The sequence below is a fragment of the Triticum dicoccoides genome, chromosome 4B (genome assembly GCF_002162155.2).
Source record: "Triticum dicoccoides isolate Atlit2015 ecotype Zavitan chromosome 4B, WEW_v2.0, whole genome shotgun sequence".
NCBI lineage: Eukaryota > Viridiplantae > Streptophyta > Magnoliopsida > Poales > Poaceae > Triticum > Triticum dicoccoides.
The window spans coordinates 550,901,933-550,927,454 of NC_041387.1; positions in this window are offsets into that span (position 1 = coordinate 550,901,933).

A 25,522-nucleotide genomic window follows, 5' to 3' on the forward strand; every position below is an offset into this window, starting at 1 on the left:
GTGCTCGTCATGAGTGTTGGTCCAACCTGTCTTCCGCCGGTGGTCACCAGGGGCAACTCTGGGCTGGCCTACCGGAAGTTTGGACAATCTGGTGTGCCCTGAGAACGAGATATGTGCAGCTCCTATCGCGATTTGTCGGTGCATCGGGCGGTTTTGCTGGTCTTGTTTTACCATTGCCGAAATGTCTTGTAAACCTGGATTCCGAGTCTGATCGGGTCTTCCTGGGAGAAGGTATATCCTTCGTTGATCGCAAGAGCTTATCATGGGCTCAGTTGGGACACCCCTGTAGGGTATAAACTTTTGAAAGCCGTACCCGTGGTTATGTGGCAGATGGGAATTTGTTAATGTCCGGTTGTAGATACCTACCAGATCCGACTTAAAATGCATCAACCGCGTGTGTAGCCGTGATGGTCTCTTTTCGGCGGAGACCGGGAAGTGAACACGGTTTTTGGGTTATGTTTGACGTAAGTAGGAGTTCAGGATCACCTCTTGATCATTGCTAGCTTCACGACCGTTCCGTTTGCTCTCTTCTCGCTCTCTTTTGCGTATGTTAGCCACCATATATGCTTAGTCGCTGCTGTAGCCTCACCACTTTACCCCTTCCTTTCCCATTAAGCTTTGCTAGTCTTGATACCCGTGGTAATGGGATTGTTGAGTCCTCGTGGCTCACATATTACTACAACAACAGTTGCAGGTACAGGTTTATGCGATGACCTTGACGCGAGAGCGATGTCTGCTTGTCTTGGAGTTCTTCTTCTGCTTCTTCTTCGATCAGGGGATAGGTTCCAGGTCGGCAGCCTGGGCTAGCAGGGTGGATGTCATTTGAGTTTCTGTTTGTGTTTCATCCGTAGTCGGATGATGCTCTTATGTCTTGTGATGTTGTATTTGTGGGGCATTGTATGCCTTATGTATGTATCCCCATCTATTATGTAATGTTGATGTAATGATATCCACCTTGCAAAAGCGTTTCAATATGTGGTTCTATCCTTGGTGGGACCTTCGAGTCTCTTTAGGATAGTATCGTATATTGGGTGTGACAATTAATCCTCTGAAAAAAGAATCAACTCAAAATCACTCTTCTTTAAAAAATGACAACGAATCTCGTGAGTGCAAAAGTTTCTGTTTTTCAGCAAATCAAATAAACTTTCACCCCAAGTCTTCCCAAAGGCCTTGCTTGGCACAAACACTAATTAAAACACAAAAAACACAATCATAACAGTAACATAATTGTGCTAACACTGAAGAACAGAAAGCAAAAATCAAAAAAAAATTATTCATTGGGTTGCCTCCCAACAAGCGTTGTCGTTTTACGCCCCTAGCTAGGCATAACGCGTAGGATCTAAGTATTGCCTTCCGTTATCTTTGCCACTTTTGTAAGGGTCTTTTCAAACCCGGGAGGCTCTTTGCGCTTCCCTAAATTTTCTGGAAAAGAAACCATTTTGAGATCTAAAATATCTAACTATTTATTGCAAACAGAAATCAAAGTGTTCATATGATTGATACTACCATTGAGATGTTTGAGAGGTTCTTTATATTTTTGTAATTCCACCATATGTTTATGCAAATCACCGAGTTTGTCCAAAATTTGGACTCCCTCTGGGGTGAAAGAAAACCCTTTCTTTTGTGATGGAACCCCCAAAATTCCTTCTAAAATTTCATAGGCGGTATTGACATCAGGCTCAATAAAATTCCCTTTTGCGGCAAAATCCAGGAGTTGTCTATGATGCAAAGCCAATCCTACGTAAAAAATTCTAAGCAAAATTTTCACATCTCCCTTTAGGTTGCAAACACGATAAGATTACATAAGCCTATACCAAGCATCTTTCAAATTTTCTCCTTGTTTTTGTTTGAAGTATAAAACTTCAAAATCTGGTAACAAAGGAGGAGCATTCAAACTAGCCATAGTGAAACAAGAACACAAATAGATCTGACGAGAAAACGGCGAACGAAAAAGAGGGCGAATAAAAAGGCAAAATTTTGTGAAGTGGGGGAGAGGAAAACAAGAGGCAAATGGAAAATAATGTAAATTGCAAGGAAATGAGATTTGTGATTAGGAACCTGGTTGATTTTGAAGATCCTCCCCGGCAATGGCGCCAGAAATTCCTTTTGATGTCCGATAGAACTACATCGGTATTTCCCTAAAGAGGAAGGGATGATGCAATATAGCGACGGTAGGTATTTCCCTCAGTGATGATACCAAGGTTATTGAACCAGTAGGAGAACCTCCTCACACCACTTAAACAACACCTGCACACAAATAACAAATACTCGCAACCCGATGTCTTAAAGGGGTTGTCAATCCCTTCTGGGTACGGCGCCTCAAGATAGGCAAATAACGTGAGGTAAAAGTGGTAGATAGGATAAATAGATCGCGGAACAAATAAATTGCAGCAAGGTATTTCTGTATTTTTGGTTTAATAGATCTTAAAATAAATGCAAGAGAAAACAGATCGCAAAGGCAAATATGATGAAAAGAGACCCGGGGGTTGTAGGTTTCACAAGTGGCTTCTCTCGAGAAAAATAGTAAACGATGGGAAAACAATTACAGTTGGGCAATTGATAGAACTTCAAATAATCATGACGATATCCAGGCAATGATCATTATATAGGCATCACGTCCAATATTAGTAGACCAACTCCTGCCTGCATCTACTACTATTACTCCACACATCAACCGCTATCCAGCATGGATCTAGTGTATTAAGTTCATGAGAAAACGGAGTAATGCAATAAGAACAATGACATGATGTAGAAAAGATCCATTTATCTATTGTGGAGATATAGATCTCATCTTGTTATCCTTAGTAGCAATGATACATACGTGTCAGTTCCCCTTCTGCCACTGGGATCAAGCATCGTAAGATAGAACCCACGACAAAGCACCTCTTCCCATTGCAAGATAAATAGATCAAGTTGGTCAAACAAAACCTAAATATCGGAGAAGAAGTACGAGACTATAAGCAACCATGCATATAAGAGATCAAAGAAGACTCAAATAACTTTCATGGATAAAAACATAGATCTGATCATAAACTCAAAATTCATCGGATCCCAACAAACACACCGCAAAAAGACTTACATCACATGGATCTCCAAGAGACCATTGTACTGATAATCAAGAGAGAGAGAGAGAGAGAGAGAGAGAGAGAGGAAGCCATCTAGCTACTAACTACGGACCTGTAGGTCTACAAAGAAGTACTCACGCATCATAGGAGAGGCACCAATGGAAGTGGTGAACCCCTCCATGACGGTGTCTAGATTGGATCTGGTGGTTCTGGACTCTGTGGCGGCTGGATCAAAATTTTGTCGACTCCCCTATTGTGTCTGGGATATTGTGGTATTTATAGAGCAAAGAGGCTATTTGGGGGGTACCCGAGGTGGGTAGCACCCACCTAGGCGCGCCCTGGTGGGTGTTGATCCCCTCGAGCAGCCTCCTAGGTGCTTCCTTGGCCCACTGGCTTTCTTCTGGCCCAAAAAACTCCTCCAGGAGTTTCGTTCCATTTGGACTCTGTCTGATATTGATTTCCTGCAATGTAAAAAGCATGCAGAAACTGCAACTGGCTCTGGGCACTATGTCAATACGTTAGTACCAAAAAATAATATAAAATGACTATAAAATGATTGTAGAACATCCAAGAATGATAATATAACAGCATGGAACAATCAAAAAGTATAGATACGTTGGAGACGTATCAAAGCGAGAGGTGAGCTCGGAGGGCTCGAGGGGGGCCTTAAATAGGCAGGGGCAGGAGGTGCCACGCTGGCGTCGCCGGGGACACATGTCCGGCGCCGCGGACGTGTGTGCATGCTCCCGAGCTCGGAGGTAGGTGATGAGGGAGGCACAGGGGAGAGTCTCATGGGCAGAGGAGGCAACGGAGCACGAGGAGGAAGACGGCGGTGACGAACAGAGCTAAATGGCCATTGTTTGCCCGTGGGCACGCGACAGCGAGCGTCGGTGAGGAAGCGGACGGAGGGGGAGAGGGATCCTGCTGGACGGCGACAACGACAGGAAGACGCCAGACATGCTCACGCGCGCGAAGACGACAAGAGGGAAAGGGGACGAGGCACAAATGACGCTTTAGACATGGCCACAGCGCACAGAGCGCGTGAATAGGCATGCCAGTTGCACTGTCACCATGCGACATGTCACGGGGAGCGCTGTAGGGGATGGAAAACCTTGTCTGGGATGTTGTCTCTCCACCCTGGAGTCTGTATAAGGCAAGAGCTCGAGAGAAGATGCTCTACATCTGAGTTAGGCATCGATTAGAGTTTTCTGCGTCAAACTTTATCAAGCCACTATGCTCAACATAGAACTGATTGGGGCCAAAGCTATTGTCTGGGGTGATTAAATATGGAAGGACTACAATCCTGGGGAGTTTGAGGAGAAATGCACCAATAATTACTAGGGTTGTTTTGTAAGTGCAAATTTGGTCCAGAAACTTGATTTGGATGATGCACTCACATGGAGAAGCAACTTGGGCTGAAATTTAGCAAGGCAGGGTTATTTGGCCATATGAAGGTGTTGTAAAAGTTTCATGCCAAATGGACATGCCAAAATAGTATGTGCTTCACAAACATCCTCACTGACCAAAAACTTGCAATAATTTTGAGGAAAAATGGCTTAAGGAAGTGGTCCCAAATTTGGTGGAGAGATGTTATTAGGGTCGGATAATGATTTGATAATTCCTCAGAATTAATGAAGCAATATAAATTATACTTGCTTCACAACCTGAAAATATTAACAGAATCAAAGATTTGGTCATGTGCTCATATAGATGATTGGATGAAGCTGAAAATTGGAGGAGTGGGATAATACGAGCACATGAAGAGGTGTGCAAATTTTCAACTCATTTGGATACTCCTAGCTAGTACTTCCTTCACAAAGCCTTCTGTCTGACGGAAACTTTGAAAAATCACTGAGGGAAGTTGGCTAGGCAAATGAATTTGAATTTTCGCACGAGGCAATTAGTTGGATGATATATCATGCCCAAAAAGTTTGGGAGCAAACAAGATTGGGTAGGTGGCACTTCCTTCACAGAAGGCCACACTGGACGGAAATGAAGAATAATTATTGGGCAATTATTCTTGGGCTAGGACAGGAAAGTTTGGGCATATTTGATCAACATATGACCCAAAGAAATTTTGAGAATTATTTGGGAATTTTTGGATGGACAGAAATATAGGTTGCTTCACAATCTAGGGTAAATGAGGTTTTTCCTTTAATAAGAAAAGGAATATTCCCCCAGAAAAGAATTTTAGGGTTGGGCTAGAATGGAAATGACATTGTCTTGGGCTAGATTTGAGCATGATGAGTTACTTGGGACAAGAAAATGAGGGTGATTTCCCAGGTTGCAAGGCCGCAGATCCACTCCAAAAAGAAAAACAGGGCAAAAACCAAATAAATCAAAAGAAAAAGAAAAAGGAAAGGGCCAAAAACCAGGTAGTTAAAAACCTTCCCCCATTAAAGAAATCTCGTCCTCGAGATTTGGTTGCTCAGGGAACAAGTATGACGTGAGGACACCATTTCCAACTCGGGTATCCTTTTCCTTTATATAATGTTCCCTCAAGAATTTCATATGATTTTCTTACCTTGCTCTGGGGTGGTTTGCTTCACCTTTCCCAAATTTTGACATGTTTTTGCTCATATACCAAACTCTCAATCTGATGTTGATTCCTTCATATATGAGGTGATATACAAGGGACTTGAGCACCAATTTCCCTTTGTCCTGAAAACTTGGTACTTCTGACTCGGGGTTTGCTCAAACAAATGCATGTCTTCCGAGTTCAATAAATGTTGAGGATCATGGCCATTTTTCTGATGGGGTCTGACTGCTCACCAGTGATACTGATTTCTCTTGGCTTGCCACTTTGTCTCGGACAGGGGATATGTACCAAAGATTCGACTACCTTTTGTTGTGAACAACATAAAAGGGTATGGTCTTGTAGATGTAGCATACCACAAACTTTGAGACTCGCCCAATTGAGATGCGGATGGACAAGTGCTTTTCCTGACAGACTGTCTGTGTACTTCGTTCCAATAGTTAGTATACCTGATCTAAGCTGATTGTTCGATTTCTAGGCTTTCCCATGTTGTCGGTATACTCATCTGTGTAATAGGCCGTGAGATTCTTTAACACTTCCATTGAAGTCAAAATGCAGAGTTTGCAAAGGAATCTTGGATCTGATGGAACAGACTTGGATATTCCACACTAACCATTTTAAGCGGGTGAGCGTGGTATAAAGTCCTTGTAGAACAGTGTAGTCCTTTGAGGGTATACCTTTGTGGATCCATCTGGAAATTATGGCCTCCAACTGATTTGGGTATCCGGACCCTTATGGTCATGCAAAATTATCATACATTTGTCGTCAGTCTCATCCTTTGACAGTCATGATTTTCTTCGTCAAGATACCTTACTAAAATAATCTGGCCACGCATGTTCTTGATTCTGCGTATGACCATGGATGTGATTAGTGCAATGTTTTGGCAACATTCCTTGTGCTTATTTTCTGACCTGGGTCCGCACATATATGACATATACCCGGGGCTTGTGGCTGTACAAAGCTCCTTGGTGAGGCCAATCATACCAGATGACGACAAGAGTTTATGAGATCTCCTCGTCGGGTGCGGGAAGAATGACTTTGGTAACCACTGTCACGACTGTGGATTCTGCGTTGTCAGCTCCAGAACTCATCGATCCTTTCACTACCTGAGATGTATCTCTGCTTATCTTCCTTTTGCATGATTCATGAGGTTGTAGGATCCTTACTTTCCTTAGGTATGTCTGCTTGATCACTGTCGCATCTCGTATGGGGGACTGGTATGACTGGGGATGCATGCTCACCATATATATAAGAAGATAATGCCACAAAACACTCGATCCTTGCGGTATGCATATGTCCTGACTGAGTGATATTTCTGACAAAATTATTGCAAATCTAATCCTTAAGCCGCACTGTCATATACTGCCATTTATTGCCAACTCACCGTATAATCTCTAAGGACGGTGCAGTAGTGTGTTACTAACACAGACTGAGCGGCTTACGAGAGAAGCCATCCGAGTAGCTTGCTGAGGAAAACTTGTTAGCTTCTGCTCGAAGGTTTTGTCTGGGTAGCTAGCAGAAGAAATCTCGATAGCTTACGCACGAAGATTGACCTGAGTATGGTGCTGGAGAAGCCTGAGTTCCATACTTGAGAAGCTTCTCCTCGGTTTGCTTGCTGAGAAACATTCATTTCTTTATGCCAGAAGCTTTTTCGGAGATATTTTGCTGTGGAAGATTGAGTATCTTGGACCAGAAACTGTTCACATATCATGCTGAGGAAAATTAAGGAACCTTGGAGTCATAAATTTCTTCTGATAGCATGTGGAGGAAGATTGAGTTTCTTATATCCAAAGCGTCATACTTATATGCACACTGAAATCCATACACACGCCCATAGTATTCTGTGGCTGATTATTTGCATGAGAAAAATGATTTGACTGTCTTTCTTGGCCATAACATATTCTGACTTTATTTCAGATGATAACATATTTCAAGCATCATCCATAGTTGAGCCAAAACTTTGTATATGATCCATACCTCTTTCTGAAAATATACCATTGATCTTGCACCTGACTTGTCTTCCTACGGGCTGGATCATTACTGTGTGAGGATTTTGTACTGATGTAGACTCGTTGTTGATCATCAATCTAGGACACCATTGGTATTCTGAGCAGATATTAATACTATAATGCAGTTGACTGGGAAGACAATAATGTTTAGCTGAGCTTCTCCCAAATATTTAAAATCCTTATTGCTTCCTTGAGTCCGGTGTCGGTTGATGAGAAATTTCCATAAGGGGAAATAAGGTAACACCGAGGGCCCAAAAAGAAAGAAGCAAAAGAAAACTCAAGTAAACAAAAGCAGCCAAAAACAATCAATTCACACACAAAAAAGTCACATATTACTGCTAGTCACACAATATGCATGCCTACTTAAGCACACAAATTTCGCGGAATCTCTGGTACTACGATCTAGCATGTTGTGATGATGTGCACGAGGACGAATAAATGTGTGGAAGAATTGGTGTAAACATCGCTACACCAGGTGTTGTCTTTAGCCAGGTAGCAACCTTGACTAGCTCGGAGGTGAGGACGTACTTGATAACTATGTAACGGGACACGAATGTCGCAACCACATTATTGTCAAGCGGACGAAAAAAGATCCGTACTTGTCCAAGAAATTGGATAGCGGGGAAAACGGAGTCTGCTGGCATTGCCCTTTCTTGATGACTAAGATCATTAAGGGTTGCCAACACGACAAGATAAAAGCATGTTCCGGGGTAGAAACATGTCGACCACAAAAAATGATAGGGCTAAAAGCAGGATATCAGCGCGATACCTGAGCACCATTTTTGCAAACAGTGTCGGGATCACTTGGCATCACTCTGCTAGGACAGAAATGACACCAAACACCGAAAGAAAAAGGAAACTGGAGAAATGTAGAGGCTGAGCTGTACTGGATTAGGGTCCGATGCCAGCTACACTCACCAGATAAAACTTTTAACATAAATGCTAAGGCTATATGCATGCTATGCAACAAATAAATGCAGCAACCAAATGCAACAAACAAGATAGACTCTAAACTACCGATTTCTACTGGTTTCTACCGCTCGCGCTGACTAGGGCGTCCTACAGCCAGACCTGCTCTGATACTAAGCCTGTGGCACCCCGGCTCAGAGAAACCGGAATGCCCCGTGTTCCAGCCCAGAGATCAAGATGAAGTCTTCTAGAATACGGCACTGCTTAACACAGAACAAATCGGCTCTTATTACAAAGGATAATAATACAAGTGTCTGATGTTACAAAGGATCACATCAGCATGGCAACACTACGCCTGCGATACTACGCTTGCTCTATGCTAGCAGCGGAACAACTCGTAGCAGCGGAACGACGACGACGGTGGTGAACTCCACTCTGCAGGGACTCTGGCTGGGACACGATCTAGCTCGCACAAACGGAAACCATGACAAGCAAACAAGCACGACATCACATGAAATCTGGCATGACACGCCAGGTCGGTACATTGAATGTACTTGCAAGCTCACAACAACCAAAAATATCAAGGCAAGACAACATAGCATTAGCAGATTTATTAAATTAACAGCTACCATAATACGAAAGCAACTACTAAGCATGATATGAAACTACTACTGTACTGCTAAACCAACATCTCAATCCCAAAAACAATCTCACTCTTGGCTAACCGGCCAAGCAATATACCATCTCGATCACATCATGATCAAAACATCCACGTGATCACCTCGTGATCCACCTGATCACCTCGTGATAGAAACATCCACATGATCACCTCGTGACCACATCACAAACTGAATGATCATCCTCAAGATCATCTCAACATCCTGCCAAACTATTACTGCTCACACACATCAACATGTAAATCATCTATAAGTCATTCTGTCATGTGAGTGTTGATCGAACGGTGTGACCTAGTACGAACTTGTGCCCATGACCGAGGATGCGGTTATCGATCGATTAAACACACATTCACTCTGCAGAGGTAGCGCACTGTACCCACACCACGGAACCCATGGCCTCGCACACCCATTCAGGTGGACCAACGGTGTACCGACAAAACCGATCTACTGCGATGACACACTCCCGGCCACTCCGGCCAACACCCCCTTTGGGTTCAGTCTTGGGTGGCCCCGTGCCTACCAAAGGCATCAACGGCCACCGTCGTGGCAAAACAAAAACGGTCACAAATGGGGACAAAAAGGCGCCTAACAAAAACTACGGGCACACAAGGTTATGTCTGCTTACCGGGCCAGTGTACCGCACGCCCATAACCTTTCCTCGTTGGAGGCACCGGCGAGAGGCACGACAATAGCATCACATTAGGGCCTTCCCACAAAAGGAAAATGTGGTTGCACTAGAAAAAAAGCCCGATTCGGTGGCACCTGACCAACTTAATGACGGAATCTATCTCCAAAACATAGCAGTGATAACTGATACACTAATACCATATATCAACCTATAATCCAAGTCATAGCAAAATCCAACAAATAATCCAAACATAATATCATCATACCAAAATACTCCGAGGATAGCATAACCCTACTATCGTGATGAATCTGAAAACAATAATCCTACTACTCCAATAACAAGAACAAGCTATCCAACTAAGATCCACATGCAGACATCATCTCCGAAAATAATACTCCAAGTAACAGAACATCAATTATCAACATAAAAATAGTCATACTGGCCACTAATAATCCAATGGCAACATGACATCCGAAGTAATACTCCAAAGCATAATCTCAAATACCATTCATGAAAATAATCATCATATAAGCCACTAATAATCCAAAGGCAACTTGTCATCCACATAAGCTGCAAAATATTAGTCCTAGAACTCCAGGCAACCTCATGGCAATAACAAGATCAAAATACCACTCCGAGAAATGCCATGCACAAAGTCATGTAGCTAAAGCAATATTTTAAACAAGTTCAAATAGGTAAACCATGTGACTACATTGAATTCATGCAAATGAAGGGTGTGGCTTGCCTGGGGTGGAAAGATTCATCGGGAAGAGGTGCGAGAAGCTCGCGGAAAGAATCGCCGGAAACTATTCTCTCTCGGAGGGGGCTGATTAAGGGCAAGGGCAAAATGGTCATTTTTAGAATGTCAAAACATGGTGAAAATGATTCCATCAGAACGGGCTCGATGAAAAAAAGAAGCGGGCTTTGAAATCACCTGATTTGGAGCTACGGTTGAAAAGTTGTGAAGGGTTGAAGACCAGGGACTAATCTGTAAAATATTTATTCACAGACAGGCCCCTGGCGGCTGAACTAAAAGCGCACTATCACAGAATACACTTTCAGAGAACTGAAAACGCATTCTTGGCCAAAGGGACCCAGAGTATGCTTTCGAGAAAGGGAGACGTCGAATAGGCCTCCACTGGCAGGGCAGGGTCAACGCCCGTGCGGCTTCCAGGTGGGGTCCGCGGAAGGTGGGGTCGGTTGGCAGGGGTCTTCTTCTTCATCTCTATCGATCCCGCACTGGACAGGGTAGCGACGGCCCCGACGGCAACTGGCGGCAGCTCCGGCCACCATCGGCTGCGCCCGACCTACCGGTGTGATCAGGGAATGGAGGCGGACCCGACCCGGGGTAGCGTGGTCGCCGGGGAGGGCTGGAGCGAGCGGGACGCCAGCTACGGCGGACGTCAGTGGCGGCCGACTATGGGCACCACGACACAGCTGCGGAGGTGAGGGGCTGGGGAGCTGGGGTGACTCCGGGTGATGGTGGAGGCGTTTGGTGGTAAAAATAAGGAGGGAGGGAACTCGGCTCGCCGGAATCGGAGTGGACCGAGGCAGCGGCCGTGGCAAGAAATCGTGGCGTGGAGGAGCTCCGGGGCTCAGGAAAGTGAATGGGCGGGCTAGTGGAGTCCGGTGAAGCGAGAGGTGAGATCTGAGGGCTCGGGGAAGGCCTTAAATAGGCAGGGGCAGGAGGTGTCGCGTTGTTGGACACATGTCCAGCACCGCGGACGCGTATGCACGCACCCGAGATCGGAGGTAGGCGATGAGGGAGGCACATGGAAGAGTCTCACGGGGCAGAGGAGGCCAACGAAGCACGAGGAGGAAGAAGACAGCGACGAACTGAGTCAAATGGCCACTGTTAGCCCGTGGGCACGTGGCGGCGAGCGTTTGTGAGGAAGCGGATGAAGAGGGAGAGGGGTCCTGGGGGATGGTGACAACAGGAGGAAGACGCCACACATGCTCACGCGCGCAAAGACGACGAGAGGGAAAGGGGCCGAGGCACAAACCACGCTCTACACGCGGCCACGGTGCACAAAGCACGTGAATAGGCATGCTAGCTGCACGGTCACCATGCGACATGGCACGGGGAGGGCTGTAGGGGATGGCAAACCTTGTCTGGGGTGTTTTCTCTCCACCCTGGAGTCTGTATAAGGCAAGAGCTCGAGAGAAGAGGCTCATCTGAGTTAGGCATCGATTAAAGTTTTCTGCATCAAACTTTATCAAGCCACTATACTCAACAGAGAACTGATTGGGGCCAAAGTTGTTGTCTGCAGTGATTAACTACGAAAGGACTACAATCATGAGGAGTTTGAGGAGAAATGGATCAATAATTACTAGGGTTGCTTTGTAAGTGCAAATTTGGTCCAGAAACTTGATTTGTATGATGCACTCACATGGAGAAGCAACTTGGGCTGAAATTTGGCAAGGCATGGTTATTTTGCCATATGAAGATGTTGTAAAAGTTTCATACTAAATGGACATGCCAAAATAGTACTTGCTTCACAAACATCCTCACTGACCAAAAACATGCAATAATTTTGGAGGAAACATGGCTTAAGGAAATGATCCCAAATTTGGTGAAGAGATCTTATTAGGGTAGGACAATGATCTGGTAATTTCTCAGAATTAATGAAGCAATATAAACTGTACTTGCTTCACAACCTGAAAATATTAACAGAATCAAAGATTTGGTCTTGTGCTCACATAGATGATTGGATGAAGCTGAACATTGGAGGAGTGGGATAATATGAGCACATGAAGAGGTGTGCAAAATTTCAACTCATTTGGATACTTCTAGCTAGTACTTCATTCACAAAGCCTTCTGTCTGACAGAAACTTTGAAAAATCACTGAGGGAAGTTGGCTAGGCAAATGAATTTGAATTTTTGCATGGGGCAATTATTTGGATGATATATCATTCCCAAAAAGTTTGGGAGCAAACAAGATTGGATAGGTGGCACTTCCTTCACAGAAAGCCACACTGGACAGAAATGAAGAATAATTATTGGGGAATTATTCTTGGGCTAGGACAGGAAAGTTTGGGCATATTTGATCAAATATGACCCAAATAAATTTTGAGAATTATTTGGGAATTTTTGGTTGGAGAGAAATATAGGTTGCTTCACAACCTAGGGCAAATGAGGTTATTCCTTTAATAAGAAAAGGAATATTCCCCAAGAAAAGAATTTTAGGGTTGGGCTAGAGTGTAAATGACATGGTCTTGGGCTAGATTTTAGGATGATGAGTTACTTGGGAGAAGAAAATGAGGGTGATTTCCCAGGTTGCAAGGCCACACATCCACTCCAAAAAGAAAAACAGGGCAAAAACACAATAAATCAAAAGAAAAAGAAAAGGGCCAAAAACCAGACTGTTAAATTGACTACTAGACTGAGGATGATAGGGTGATGCAATTATATGGTTAACATCATACTTAGCAAGCATTTTACAGAAAGGACCATGAATAAAGTGTGAACCACCATCAGTCATTAATTATCTAGGGACTCGAAACCTTGGGAAAATAACTTCCTTAAGCATTTTAATAGAGGTGTTGTGATCAACACTACTGGTTGGAATAACTTCTACCCACTTAGTAACATAATCAATAGCAACCAAAATATGAGTATACCCATTAGAGGAAGGAAAAGGTCCCATGAAATCAAATCCCCAAACATCAAATGGTTCAACAGCAAGTGAATAATGCATAGGCTTTTCTTGAAGCTTACCAATATTACCTATTCTTTGACATTCATCACAAGATAAGACGAACTTACAGGATCCTTGCAGAGAGTAGGCCAATAAAAATCAAATTGCAATACCTTATGAGCAGTTCTGTCTCTCGTGTGATGTCCTCCGTAAGCTTTGAAGTGACATTTTCGTAGGATTTGTTCCTGTTCATGCTCAGGTACACAACGTCTAATAATACCATCTACTTCTTCTTTATAAAGATGTGGGTCATCCCAAAAGTAATATCTTAAATCATAGAAGAATTTTTTTTCTTTTGTTGGTATGTGAAGCTAGGTGGTATGTATTTAGCAACAATATAATTAGCATAATCAGCATACCAAGGTGTACTATTAGAAACATTTATTGCAGCTAATTGTTCATCAGAAAAGCTATCATTAATAGGTTATGGGTCATCAAGAATATTTTCAAGACTAGACAAGTTATCAGCTACGGGGTTCTCTGCTCCTTTCCTATCGATGTTATGCAAATCAAATTCTTGTAGCAGAAGAACCAACCTAATGAGTCTAGGTTTAGCATCTTTATTTTCCATAAGATATTATATAGCAGCATGATCGGTGTGAATGTTAACTTCAGAATCAACAATGTAGGATCTAAATTTATCACAAGCAAACACCACTGCTAAGAATTCTTTTTCAGTAGTAGCATAATTCCGCTGAGCACTATCTAGAGTTTTCTAGCATAATGGATAACATTTAGTTTCTTATCAACTCTTTGTCCTAGAACAGCACCAACAACATAATCACTAGCATCACACATAATCTCAAAAGGCAAGTTCCAGTCAGGTGGTTGAACAACAGGTGCAGTAATTAAGGCTTTCTTTAGTGTTTCGAAGGCTTCCAAACAATCATCATCAAGCACAAAAGGAATATCCTTTTGAAAAAGATTTGTAAGAGGCCTAGAAATTTTAGAAAAGTCTTTGATAAAACTCCTATAGAAACCAACATGACTAAGGAAACTACGAATACCTTTGATATCTATATGACATTGCATTTTCTCAATTGCATCAACCTTGGCTTTATCCACCTCAATGCCTCTTTCAGAAGTTTTATGGCCCAAAACAATACCTTCGTTAACCATAAAGTGGCACTTCTCCCAATTCAAGACAAGATTTGTTTGTTCACATCTCTGCGAAACTCGATCAAGATTGCTTAAATAATCATCAAAAGACTTCCCATAAACAGAAAAGTCATCCATGAAAACTTCAACAATCTTTTCACAAAAATCAGAGAGTATAGCAGTCATACATCTTTGAAAGGTGGCAAGTGCATTACATAAACCAAAAGGCATACGTCTATAAGCATAAGTTCCAAAAGGACAAGTAAAAGTGGTCTTTTCTTGATGAGGTTGTGAAACAGGTATTTGTGAAAAACTAGAATATCCATCAAGGAAGCAAAAATGTGTGTGCTTAGATAATCTTTATAGCATTTGATCAATAAAAGACAGAGGGTAATGATCTTTTCTAGTTGCTTTTTTTAATTTTCAATAATAAATTACCATTCTATAGCATGTGACAATTCTTTGTGGAATAAATTTATTCTTATCATTAGGAACAACAGTTATACCTCCCTTACTAGGGACACAATGAACAGGACTTACCCATCTGCTATCAGCAATATGATAGATTATACCTGCTTCCAGAAGTTTAAATATTTCCGTTCTTAGCACTTCTTTCATCTTTGGGTTTAACCGACGTTGATGATCAACAACGGGCTTAGCATCAGGTTCCATATTAATTTTGTGCTGACATAGAGTGGGACTAATGCCCTTAAGATCATCAAGAGTATATCCAATAGGAGCTCTGTGCTTCCTTAGAACTTTCAATAATCTTTCGTCTTCATGTTCTGAAAGGTTAGCACTAATAATACCAGGATATATCTTTTTCTCATCAAGATAAGCATATTTCAAAGTGTTTGGCAATTGTTTTAATTCAAACATAGGATCACCTTTAGGTGGAGGAAGACCTCCTAGAGTTTCAATAGGTAGATTGTATTTAAGCACAGGTTGTTGTTCAAAAAAGATTATATCTATTTCATTTCTTTCACGCACATGCAAATAATTTTCATGGTCTAGCAAATATTGTTCTAAAGGATCAGTAGGAGGTACAGCAATAGAAGCAAGACCAGTAATTTCACCCTTACTAGGCAAATCTTTCTTATGAGATTTTCTACTAAACTTGGAAAAAATAAATTCATGAGATTCATCACCAAAGCTAACACCGACTTTCACGCAATCTATCCTAGCATTGACGGTGTTCAAGAAAGGTCTACCAAAGATAATGGGACAAAAGTCATCTTGTGGGGAACCAAGAACAAGAAAATCAGTAGGGTATTTTATTTTCCCACACAAGACTTCAATATCTCTAAGAATCCCAATTGGTGATATAGTATCTCTATTGGCAAGTTTAATAGTGAGATCTATGTCTTCTACTTCAGTAGGTGCTATTTCATTTTAAATTTCTTCATATAAGTAAAAAGGAATATCCCTCACGCTAGCACCTATGTCACATAAAACATGGTAACAGTGATCTCCTATCTTAACTGAGACAACAGGCATGCCAACAACTGGTCTATGTTTATCTTTTTCATTGGGTTTGGCAATTCTAGCAGCTTCATCACAGAAGTAAATAGCATGCCCATCAATATTATCAGCCAAGAGATCTTTAACCATAGCAACACTAGGTTCAACTCTGATTTGTTCAGCTGGTTTGGGTGTTCCAATATAACTTTTGTTGATCACAGTTGAAACTTTAGCATGTTTCTTTATCCTAATAGGGAAAGGTGGTTTTTCAATATAAGTAGTGCGGACAACTGGATCAACATTGTAAATGATAGTTTCTTCTTTAGATTTTACCGGTTCTTTAATTTCTTCTTTAATAGGTGGGTGATATTTAAACGACTTCTCCATAGGAATATCAACATGAGTAGCAAAAGATTCACAAAAGGAAGCTACTATCTCAGAGTCAAGTCCATATTAGGTGCTAAACTTTTGAAAAGCATCGGTATTCATAAAAGACTTAACACAATCAAACTTAGGCTCAATACCTGACTCATTACCTCCGTCGAGTTCCCAATCTTTAGACTTGCATTTAATACTTTCTAAAAGATCCCACCGAAATTCAATAGTCTTCTTCATAAAAGAACTAGTACAAGAAGTATTGAGCATGGATTGATCATTACGAGAAAGTCGAGCAGAAAAATTCTGAATAATAATTTCTCTTGAGAGCTCATGATTGGGGCATGAATATAACATTGACTTAAGCCCCCCCCCCCCAAGCTAGAGCGATACTTTCTCCTTCATGAGGCCAAAAATTATATATATAATTCCGATCACGATGAACTAGATGCATAGGATAATTTTTTTGATGGAATTCCAATTTCAACCAATTCTAGTTCCAAGATCCAATATCATCGCATAGCCTATACCATGTCAATGCTTTTTCCTTCAAAGATAAAGGGAAAACCTTCATCTTAGCTTCATCTCCGGGCAAACCTGCAAGCTTAAACAATCCACAAATTTCATCCACATACATCAAGTGCATATCAAGATGTCCGGTTCCATCTCCTGCATAAGGATTAGTTAGCAGTTGTTCTACCATACACGAAGGAATTTCATATTCAATATTTAGTAGGTGCAGTAGGTTGAGGGGCAACTAATTGTGGTTCCGGTCGAGGTGAAGATACCCCAAACAAATCCCTCAAAGGATTGTTCTCCATAGTAACAAGTGACAATAAATTTCAGCACGTAGTAATAATATTTCCTTACCAATTTCCACTTACCAAAAGTGCTTCACTCCCCGACAACGGCGCCAGAAAATGGCCTTGATGACCCACAAGTATATGGGGTCAACTGTAGCCTTTTCGATAAGTAAGATTGTCGAACCCAACGAGGAGCAGAAGGAAATGACAAGTGGTTTTCAGCAAGGTAATGTCTGCAAGTGCTAACATTGTAAGTAGCAGAGTAGTTTGATAGCAAGATAATTTGTAATGAGCAGGTGACAATAGTAGTAAAAAAAGTGCAGCAAGGTAGCTCAATCCTTTTGAGTCAAAGGACAGGCGAAAATGGTCTCTTATGATAAGCAAAGTGTTCTTGAGGGTGCACGGGAATTTCATCTAGTCACTTTCATCTTGTTGGCTTATCGTGTTCGCTACTTTGATAATTTGGTATATGGGTGGACCGGTGCTTAGGTGTTGTTCTTACTTGAAAAAACCTCCTACTTATGATTAACCCCCTTGCAAGCATCCACAACTACGAGAAAAGTTATAAGAATAAATTCTAACCATAGCATTAAACTTTTGGATCCAATCGGTCCCTTACGGAATAGCGCATAAACTCGGGTTTAAGCTTCTGTCACTCTCGCAACCCATCATCTAATAACTACTCCACAATGTATTCCCTTAGGACCAAATATGGTGAAGTGTCATGTAGTCGACGTTCACGTGACACCACTAAGGGAATCACAACATGCATATCATCAAAATATCAAACACATATCAAGTTCACATGATTACTTCCAACATGATTTCTCCTGTGATCTCGAGAAAAAAAGTAACTACTTACAAATGATAATCATGCTCAAGATTAGAGGGGTATTAAATAGCATAATGGGTCTAAACATATAATCTTCCACCAAATAAACCATATAGTAATCAACTACAAGATGTAATCAATACTACTAGTCACCCACAAGCACCAATCTATAGTTTCGGTACAAAGATTGAACACAAGAGATGAACTAGGGTTTGAAATGAGATGGTGTTGTTGAAGATGTTGATGAAGATATCCCTCCCCAAGATGGGAGAGTTGTTGGTGATGATGATGACGATGATTTCCCCCTCCGGGAGGGAAGTTACCACGACGGAATCGCTCCATTCGGAGGGCAAAAGTGCTCCTGCCAAGGTTCCGCCTCGAGATGGCGGTGCTTTGTCCTGAAAGTCCTCTCCTTATTTTCTCTAGGTCAAAATGACTTATATACCAGAAGAGGGTCACCGGAGGTGGGCCTAGGTGAGCACAACCCACCAGGGCACGCCTGGGCTCCCTAGCGCGCCCAGGTGGGTTGTTCCCACCTGGTGGGCCCCCTCTCATACTTATTGACTCCAAAAATTCTTATTTATTCCATAAAAATTCCTCGTAAAGTTTCAGCTCATTTGGAGTTGTGCAGAATAGGTAGCCTGACATAGCTTTTTCAGGTCCAGATTTCCAGCTGCCAGAATTCTCCCCTTTGTTGTATACCTTGCATATTATGAGAGAAAAGGCATTAGAATTACTCCAAAAAGCATTATTATGCAATGAAACAACATAAATAATAGTAGGTAAACATGATGCAAAATGGACGTATCACACCCTGACCCCGACATGACACCCCCGACCCCGACACGACACCCCCCCGACCCCCACACGACACTACCGACGCCCCGACACGGCACCCCGACCCTGACACGACACTTCCGACACCCCGACACGGCACTCCCGACCCCAACACAGCACCCCGACCCCAACATGACACCCCCGACAGCCTGACACGGCACCCCCGACCCCGACACGATATATTATTAATTAGTTCATGTTATTAGGTATTCAAATTTTTTATTACGTTCATGATGATGATACACTTAAATTATATACATATTATTCATGTCAGGTATTCAATTTTTTATGTTGTACTAATTTTGTTTACTCTTTGTCATTGTAGGTGTTGACAGATGGTGAGCGCGGGTCGAGAGCGCTCCGAGCCTTCTCCCTCGGTGCGTGCTGGGAGGGGTGCTTGCATTCCACCCCAACACCTACAGAGAGCGTTGCTAGACAGTATGCAGACACCACCATCGAGCGCTTCTTCTTCGGCTATGAGAGGTCGGGGGAAGACGAAGAGGGGTGCTAGAGGTGGACGTGGCGGTGGGAGAGGTAGGAAGGCTGCTGCGCCTTCCTTGCAGCCACCCCCCAGCTGATTCTCCCGACAACGGGACTGCTCCGTCTGAGGGGGGCATATGACATGGACCCGTCTCAGTCTCTGGTCCATGAGCCTCGGACCGACGAGGCTCAGGCCGCTGAGCCTTCATCCCACGAGACTCGGGCCGATGATCCTTTGCCCGAGGAGACTTCGGTCCCAGTCTTCATCCCAAGGGGCTCCAGAGGCTAGTGGCCATGCTAATGGTGGCGAGGACAACTTTCTGATGATAGCTATAGCGAGGGCGAGCTGGTTGAGGGGGGCAAGAAGGTCTACCAGCGTGGTGGTACAAAGCTCCTACCCGTGTCGACGACCCGCGATTAGAGGTGGTTGATTACGCCTAATGGGGTGAAGTAAGTGCATTTACTCTTTTTTAACCTTTTACCTTCACGTTTCTTCAAATTAATCTCCAATGTGTTGGCCTTGTCATACTGTAGGGGCTGGAAACACGCCCGTGGTGTCCGCAGGCCCAACCAGGTCCTTGGTGTGCTTTGCTGGTAGAACTTCCCGGGGTGGGTCATGTTGCCCGGTGAGGGTCAGGTTCCACAACCAGCACTTAGTTGGGAGTTGTACCTGGCTGCCTCGGCCCCGCTGGAGGCAAGGGTCGATGGCGTCTTGTGCGAGACGGTGGCCGACATTGTGATCCGGAGGTTTTGGGTAATTTCTCCTTTACAGAATTAAAAATCAACAGTACCTAGTGATTGTATACTAACCAGTGTTGTCTTGTCTGATTGCAGACCTTCTACAGGTGTCTTGAGGAACACGAGAGGATGCGGCTATGGTTGTCGAAGTCGAGTGCAAGAACCTACTATGGAACTTACGGCACGAGGCTTGGGTGCAGGCTGTTCGAGACTACTACACCTCGACTAACATTAAGAGGTCCAAGGCAAAGTGCCGAGTCAAGTTTTTGAGTAAGGAGAAGTACATGAAGGTAATTACCTATTATTAAGGCATTGTACTTAGTTTCCTTGATTTGATTCGTAGGTGTAGCGCTGACATTTCTCTTGACTAACTTAGTTGCCCCCGAGATGGTGTGCGGATAGGATGGACTGTTGGGAGGCGTTGCTGGATGAGTGGTTATCTCCCCAATGGCTAGCCGAGCACAACAAGGCCAAGGATAAGCGTGCCCAAATGCAAGGTGTGCCACACCATCAAGGGAGCTCCAACTTGTTTGAGTACATGGATAACTGGGTATGTGGTTTGCTTCATGATTCATGCAATTTCATTCTTCATGCTAGCTTGAGCCCTTAACTAATATTATGTTCCTCTCTTTTAGGCGCGACACAACAAGAAGGAGGTGCCACCGCTGTTCGACCTCTATGTCATGGCCCATTCTGCTCCGTATAGGAAGGCCAAGGCATTCTCTGAGTTTGACCTCGATCATCCAGAGAGCTTCACAAACATCTCCTCCCACCACAAGCTCGTGAGGTACAGAGATGAGGGGAATACGAGGAAGGGAGGACTTTAACTTGATCCAGAGTCCTTTTGATTTAGAGCTGGTGATGATATCTAGTGGTGGGAGGCCATTGGGGATGGACTGATATGTTGTCCTAGAACTCTATGGGATATCTAGAAGCGCCAGACGAGCTCTGATCCTGAGATAAGGCCTCGTGCACAGCCAGTGAAGCTCGTCATCGAGGCTAGGGCCCAGGCGCTTCTAGAAGAGGCAAACAGGCAGGTGGCGGACAGGGAGAGGGACATAGAGGAGAGGACGGCTAGGCTGTTGGAGGAGGAGAGGAATCAGAATGACGCGTCTCACCGGGCCCTATACGAGCTCCTCGTGGTAAGTTTCTCCTGCATATTAGCCAAATCATGCATGTAATGTTCCTTTCATTACTAACTAATATGACTGACTCATGAAAACAAAATGTGCAGTCCGTGTGCCAGAGTAATGGTTAGAACCCTCCACCGATGCCCTAGATTGGTGTAGCGTGCACAGTGAGTTTCATTTATATGGTCATTAGTTTCTAGTATTCACATTTGACTTGCATCATGCTAACGAGACATTGCAAATGATCTTTGGTGCAGCATGCCTCCCAACAAGCATCGACCGATCCTTCCCCGTCTGCCACTGGCGCAACCCCGACTGGTCCTTCACCTCCATGATGATGGTATGTTTTCCCAAGTGTTTTGCTTAACAAATGCATGCTTAGCTTAATAAATGACTTATTTAGCTAAAAATGGCATAACTACCTAGGATAGCTCAATAATGATCTATACTTAGCTTAGCTAGTTCATTTATGACATAATTAGCTTACTTAGGTAAAAAAATGGCACACTAACCTTGGTTTAGCTCCAAATTGTCATATAATTAGTTTATTTTCCTCCAAAATGACAAAATAACCTTACCTAGCTCCAAAATGACCGATTTTAACTAGGATAGCTCTAAAATGACCTACACTTACCATATTGTCCTCCAAAATGAATAAATAGGCTTAATTAGCTCAAAAATGGCATAACTACCTAGGTTAGCTCAAAAATGACCTATACTTAGCTTCTTTAGTTCATTTATGACATACTTAGCATACTTAGGTCAAAAATGGCATAATAACCTTGGTTTAGCTCCAAACTGTCAAATCGTTAGTTTATTTTCCTCCAAAATGACAAAATAACCTTACCTAGCTCCAAAATGACCGATTTTTAACTAGGATAGCTCTAAAATGACCTACACTTACCATTTTGTCCTCCAAAATGAATAAATATGCTTAGTTAGCTCAAAAATGGCATAACTACCTAGGTTAGCTCAAAAATGACCTATACTTAGCTTCTTTAGTTCATTTATGACATACTTAGCATACTTAGGTCAAAAATGGTATAATAACCTTGGTTTAGCTCCAAACTGTCAAATCGTTAGTTTATTTTCCTCCAAAATGACAAAATAACCATACAAAGCTCCAAAATGACCGAATTTAATTGGGATAGCTTTAAAATGACCTACACTTACCATTTTTTCCTCCAAAATGAATAAATATGCTTAGTTAGCTCAAAAATGGCATAACTACCTAGCTTACACTACTAGGGAAAACCCTAGCAGCAGCGCGGGTTTTGTGCTCACTAGTAGCATGGGAGGGCGCGCTACTAATAAGGCGCTACAGCTATTGCTTAGCAGCAGCGCGTGCATGCCCGCGCTACTGCTAGGACGAATAGTTGCAGCGTTTGTTTGGTACCACGCTGCTGCTAAGGTAACTACTTGCAGTGTGTTTTCTGTCCATCGCTACTAGTACTTTTTTTTATTTTTCCATTTCTAGTGTATTTATGCGCCATCGTACAAATATTGATACAATACAAGTTATGAGGTTTACATCATTATGTCCATAACTGTGTGTCAAATGAAGGTGGGTTAGGTTCAAGTGGAGGCAATATGTGGTGCATGTCAAAAGTATACTACTAATCCAAACTTGATCTAGTTTGGACTAGTAGTACTTTCGATGTGCACCACATGTTGCCTCCACTTGAATCTAATACGCGAGCACAAGCTATTTAATCATCCTCATAGTCATTACCACCAACAGTATTTATTTCTGTCTCAAAAAACAGTATTTATTTAATCACCACTAACACTAGCTAATAATAATCATCATAGTCATTACCACCAACACTAGCTATTTTATCATCATAGTAATATAGTGTAGCACAGCATCATCCTGAAACTCATTTCTAGCTAGCTAATCACTCCTGCTGCTCTCTCTGAGGTAAAATAACATAAAACATGTATATCTCTCCTCCTTGATCAAGCTGGAGCATGCACATGAACCTGTCTCCTAATCGTGGGTAGCACATCTGTTTGCTGCCCCCTAGTACTTCTCTGCGCTCCCCCATCACATATTTGGTCCAGTCTTGCACTATTAAGCATCCGTCGCTAATCTTGAATGCACTAAAGTAATCTGTAGGATATCTTGGCCATAAGCTGATAATACTCATGGTACCTTTAGTCTCGATCCCATAAGGCACAACATTCATCGGGAGTCCCTGTTGAAGAACATCGTATGTTAACATACTTAGCAACGAAGTTTAGTTCAAAAATAATGTATGGAAAAGATGCACTGATGACAAATAGTAAAAATCTTACATCCTTCCTAAATAGATGTGACTGTAGTTCATTACGAACACTATTGGTCGCACATTTTCAGTACTAACATTTCTCAATGCAGGAAGAAAATTTGTCTTGACAGTATCAAGATCCTCAAGCCATGAAACATAATGACTGAGCTCCTCGCAGTTGAGTTCAGCCCCAGGATAGTATAAGGTCCTGTCTACCAAGCGCTGGACATGTTTGCTTGCACCGAAATAAGCTGACAATACAAATTAGTTGTCAACTATTTTTGAATAAACAATATCGATCAAAGACATAAATATGGTTGAGAAACTTACATAATGGTATAACTGGAGGCGTCTGCACATCGACCCAGATGTCGGTATTACCTTGAATATCATCTTCCGGACGAATATCAAAGGTGATAACCATATCAGGCTCAAATGCATAAGTCTTGCATAGTGCTCGCCATGTTTTGCATCCAAAATAGGTGTAGTCGTCTGAATTGTACAATTTTGCATGGAAAATATAACCATGCTCGGTCTTCAAGTAAACTTTCTTTTCCTCCATACTAGGACTGAAACCTATCTTATCTAATACAAAAACTCTTGCATGGCAGGGGATACGCTAGTAGAATAGTAAAAAAATAAGTGGAAGCAAATGAAGCAGATGTCATGCTTGATTACGAAAAAAGACTTGTCGCTGTGACTTACTGTATCCACTTCGAAGTTCTTGTCCAGCTTGATGCTGAAGCGCCTATCATCATCTAGGAAGATTCCGTCGCACAGGCCACGCTCATCTTCGTAGTATTTGCAAATACCGAAATTCTTTTCGTCGTCAGACATTTCCTATGTTCATAGTTAAAACATTAATTGAAAATCGATCGAAGACAACTACCAAGATACTCAACACACAAATCCGGGGCACTCGATATTTCCTACATATTCTGGCACAAGTCATGCCAAAATTCATGGAAAAATCCGGCATGACCTTTGCTAAAATAGGACATATCGAGCGCCTGAAATTTGCCGGAACAGAAATGAATCAACACTCCGGCAAAACATAGGCCACTCGGAGGTGTAACCTGCAAACATGACGGGCCACTTGGATATTGAGCAACACAAGATATACATTTCAAAATATCTTATAGGACTCAAATTAGCATGCATTCAATAAGCAAAAGTAAATCGTCTCATACGTCCGTACATCGTCGAATATTATCACTAATACATCACGAATAGTGTCATACATATAACATCACTAATACAACTAAAACCCTAGCACATGACGGGTATCGGCGCGGGCGGTGGACACCCATAGAGAAGGAACCATCACGGGATCATAGCTCCAGTGAGATCCCCGGAGAACCTGCCAGGTATTGGAGAATGGCATGTGCTCCAACGCAAACAAGTAGTGACGGACGTGCGCGTCCTCCTCACTGACACGGTGACGCACCACCTCCGCTGAGTCCTCGAACCTCTCGATCGTTACTGGCCCACGCGACCTCCACCAAAGAAGGTTCGGGTCAACGACAGGCTGGCTCCTCACCAACCTGCGCCCCCCGGTAGGTAGCGCCTCCCAGTACCACCCCGGTGGAGCCTAGTCCCGGACATGGCCAATCTGGTCAAGCAGGTGTCGTCCTCCGCCGACTCGACGACGAGGATGCGGGATAGGCATCGTCGACGTCGAGGCGGGAAAAATTGCTTTAAATAAAAATATAAACAAGTTCTTACTAACTAGTTCTATTAATTCAACTAGTTCTTACTAAAAATAAAATTAATATAAATAAAAATATTCTACTACCTAATTAGTACCTAGTTCTTAATATGCAACTAAAATAAACTTACTATAAATAAAAATAAACTTAATATGCAACTAAAATATAAAGAAACCCTAGGCACAGGTAGGTGAGAGGGAGGAGCGGGCGTGCTCACCTCGGGTGACTGCGACGAGGGAGGGGCAGGGCGGCGTCGAGGTCGGGGCG